This window comes from Notolepis coatsorum (assembly GCF_963971535.1).
Source record: "Notolepis coatsorum genome assembly, chromosome: 17".
Taxonomy (NCBI): Eukaryota; Metazoa; Chordata; class Actinopteri; order Aulopiformes; family Paralepididae; genus Notolepis; species Notolepis coatsorum.
The window spans coordinates 63,706,710-63,711,507 of record NC_140181.1 but is presented as its reverse complement, the minus strand read 5'-3'; positions in this window follow the sequence as shown (position 1 = coordinate 63,711,507).

Genomic DNA, 4,798 nt, shown 5'->3' with positions numbered 1-4,798 from the left:
CATCGTTGACTGTTGAGCGTGTAGCCTACATTCCCGATAAAGGTTGCACTGCCGACAGCATGCGTCTGTTGCTGGGCTCCTGCTAATATAGTCTGGTCTAGTAGCCTCCCAGCTTACTCTGCTTTCACACTGACCTGATGGGAGGGGACAGCTGAGCACTCTCACTTTACCCTTCCTGACCTCAGACACATGCTATGCACACCTGTGGCTGCCCTGTGCACATACACTGAAACCTATGCGTCCCACACACACACACTACCAAACAAACATGCATACATGTACAACTTTTCACCCACACACTACCAAACAAACATGCATACATGTACAACTTTTCACTCACACACTACCAAACATGCATACATGTACAACGTTTCACCCACACACTACCAAACATGCATACATGTACAACTTTTCACTCACACACTACCAAACATGCATACATGTACAACGTTTCACCCACACACTACCAAACATGCATACATGTACAACTTTTCACTCACACTACCAAACATGCATACATGTACAACTTTTCACCCACACACTACCAAACATGCATACATGTACAACTTTTCACCCACACACTACCAAACATGCATACATGTTGTACAACTTTTCACTCACACATGCACACACTACCAAACATGAATACACTACCATGCATACACAAACACACTACCAAACAACCATGCCTACATGTAGCCTACAACTTTTCACACACAACTACTAAACAAACATGCATACAACGTTTCACACACGCAGATGAGTAAAACGGGTGCAGTAATTTAATTGTTTCCTTACCATGGAAACGATTAAATCAGTGCCTCTGGTTAGAGAATAAGGAAGTCATTAGAAATGAGTTGTTTAGTCTCTGACATCTTGTGACACACGCACACAAAGTGCTGGTGAGTATTGCAATCACTTGTGTGTGTGTGTGTTCCGTATCACACATAACTCCTACAGCTCAGATTATTAGCCGGACAGCAGGCCAAGGAATATCTTTTAAAATACATACATCCATAATACAGTCACACACAACCAAACAAACATGTATAGGCCTACATGTATAACTTTTCAGGGACAACTAGTTCATTACAACGGCCCTGGGTTACAACCATAGAGTCAACACACGACTAGACCAATATCCTGAGATCAATGCATGTGAAGTGTGTGTTTGTATACGGTTGTTTGCAGAGTGTCAACGTTACAGGTTTAACGAGTTAATGGGTTTGTAAACGGTTTGTCAACCCTCCCAGCATGCACCGGGCCAAGTGACTTAGTGTTCCGACCCTACATGGATCATCCTTTCATTCAGTCCACATGTAAATCCTGACCTGGGAAGACTTACCTGAAGCTGTGAAGATGCTGTTGGGGAGTGTTTTACCAATGTTTGAAGCTGATGCATTCTTATTAGCCTGCATCTTATTTTACATTTACATCTTATCTCACTGAACTGTTTAAACAGTGTTGTACATTTACATTTAGTCATTTAGCTGACGCTTTTATCCAAAGCGACTTACAAGTTCTGTGCGACAAGACAGCAAGAAGGGTATAACTCTATCAGCTGAGTAACAATGTTCATCAAAGTGTTGCGTGTTACAGTGTAGGTTAGTTTATTAGGACAAGTGCATGACATTAAGGTTAGTCGGGGTTAGATTTTTTTTTTTTTTTTTTTTTTTTTATCATTTCAGATAATGGTTGAAGAAGTGAGTCTTTAGTCGACGGTTGTAACGTCGGTCTACCGGTGTTTTGGGCCGTTATTTGGACACCCTGGTCCAACAGCCAGTAGAGTGCTAAATGACGTCAATGTGTTTGCTGGGCTGTTGCTGTGAGGATGCAGATTAGTTTACAGCTTGCCTGTCCTACTGTATGTCCCGCCCCCTCCCCAGAACAGCTACTGTAGCCAACCGCATAGCTGGGACACAGAACATGAGGGGTATCAACCTAGTCCAGCCAGGTTCTCTCCCTCTCATCAGCATTCCTGCCAGTGAGAGCTCTCCTCTTTCTCCTGGTGTCATCCTCTGTACCGGCCTGATCTGGCCATGGAGATGCTGTCTCCATCCCTGGGAAGACCGGGAGTGTCAACTGGACCACAGCACCTAAGAGGCCCCACACACTATACATACACACACACACTTATCATCTTACTTTAGATAAGACTGGCCGCGTAATGGAACAAGCCTGGGTCAGACCTATTTATGAATGTATTTGTCATGGGGGGGGGCTGTGTTGATGGTTAAGGGTAGGAATTATATAGAAGCTTTTAATGCTCAGAATAGGAGGACTGCCTAGCAACAGAACTGTAGCATCTTGTAGAGGTTTGTAAAGAAAAACATTTGTGCAGACTTGTCTATACAGTGGTTTGTTTATTTATTCTTGTTTATATACTACTTACTCTTAAAGCCTTTATTGTAGCTAGGCTATTCTCCCTTAGTCCTTAAAAAAACTGTTTTACATACAACTGATGAAGACATAAGAGAACAATTACAATCAACAAATCAAAATAAACACTACATTCCACAATTAAACCAAAATAACAAAACTAGGTGAAATTACGTCATTCTGCAAATAACATTCTACAATTATACATTAGATACCGTAGGTATTCATATTAGATCGCAGACATCTTGTTTGCAAACAATAAGTTATTGTAATCAAATGCATTATCATTAAATGACAACTGAGGCCAATATGCTGCATATTTTGTTTTGTTAAAGCGTCTGAGCATTTGGAAAAGCGCTATATAAATCCCATGTATTATCATTATATAGTATGGCAAAACACACGAGAATACTATGACAGTTCAATATTAGATTCCCAGTCTACAAGTCATTATTACTCTATAAAATAATTTTATAATTATAGCCTGAAAGTGCTTCTGTCCCTCTAGGTAAGGGCAGCTGTGTGCACCTACTATGATGATGTTTTATAAGCCAATATTTCATTCCTGCCACAAATCGAGCAATTAAGAGACTTCACCTTTGCATCTGAAAACGGTGCACATTCCTTGTGCAGACCTTAATCACTGGAACGTCTCTGTTTATAAACCATAACAGCGCACCTGATAAATCACCACATCCAATAAATAAACAAATTTTAAAAACATATCTCTGAGGATTCTCTCTTTCCCCAGAGACTGACAGTGGGGGGTGTAGAATAGTGACAAACTGTGTGTTCTGGCCAGACCAGCCGTCTTCTTAAGCCAAATAGTGAACATTGTAAATACTTCAAATACTTCACAGGGGGTGACCGTGGTTAGATTCCCGCTCCTCCCGGGCAGCGTGTCGAAGTGTCCTTGAGCAAGACACTTAACCCCTAATTGCTCCCGATGAGCAAGATGTAGACATACTGTAATTACAAGCAACAAGCAATTCTCCAGAATAAAATCTAAGGCTCACCGATAAACTCTCTCTCCACATGGGGGAAAAAATGAATATATCATCTTTGGGTCCCGACCCAGGCTACGTAAATTGGTTTCACCCAGCATTGATCTTGGGGGGCAGATTTTTCCTGTGTGTGAATGTGTGAGTGAATGGGTGAATGTGAGGAACAAAATTGTAAAGCGCTTTGGATAATATTCCTTGTCCGGCTATGTGTGAAATTGCATCTAAATCTGAGCTGTAGGAGTTATGTCTGATACGGAACACACACACACACACACGAGTGATTGCAATACCCCCTCACCAGCACTTTGTGCATGTGTGACAAGATGATGTCAGATACATGCCAAAACACATTTCTAATGACTTCCTTATTCTCTAACCTGAGGCACTGATTTAAGTATTTCCATGGTATGTATGGTTTCCATGTTAAATTAATTTGTCTACTAATCTATCTCTCTCTGTGTGTGTGTGTGTGTGTGTGTGTGTGTGTGTGTGTGTGTGTGTGTGTGTGTGTGTGTGTGTGTGTGTGTGTGTGTGTGTGTGTGTGTGTGTGTGTGTGTGTGTGTGTGTGTGTGTGTGTGTGTGTGTGTGTGTGTGTGTGTGTGTGTGTGTGTGTGTGTGTGTGTGTGTGTGTGTGTGTGCATGCATGTGCATAATAATAATTTCTTACATTTATATAGTGCCTTTCAGGAAACCCAAGGCGCTTAACAGAGGAGGGGGGAACAATTAGGAAAAAGAGGGAAGTCAGGCAGAGTCATTGATACAAGAGGTGAGATTTGAGTTGATATTTTAAAGAGTCCAGGGATGTAGCATGTGTTCGTCTCAATTTCTAAAGGTTTCTTCAGTTTAGCATGCACTAGTTCTTCAATATAGGGTATAGTAATGCAATGACCATTGTTGAGTTGTGTGGTATTAAACCAAAAATCTACTGCATTTAGAAATAAAATTAAAAATAAAAATACTTAAAAGGCTGACTTTGATTGATCTTGCCTTCAAAGGGCTGCGGCCCAATTAAGATTCCTTTACGGGCCTCCTGTGTGAGAACTTTGGCACGACTGGTTCTCTCTCGGACACCTGACGTTGGGAGCCTCGTACCCAGACTCCATTTTAGTGGAGTGAGGTGTGACTTTAGCACCGCCGCTCTCACCCGCTGAGTGTGGATAAACACAAAGGGGTGACTTCCCTGGGGAGAGCCAGAGTTCAACCCACCACACACCCAGGGAGACGTCCATACAGTTTCTGATTGTTGTTTCACCCAGATATTACACACCTTCAAACGTTCTATAGGTGGTCTGAAGACCATGGGGTTCCTAAGCATGTTTTATGTCACTGACGTATAATATAAATAGATCCAGATGAGGCCTGACTGCGTTTGTTTTTAAATGGTGGTCAGTAGATGAGTCACGCGTGAAGTGTAG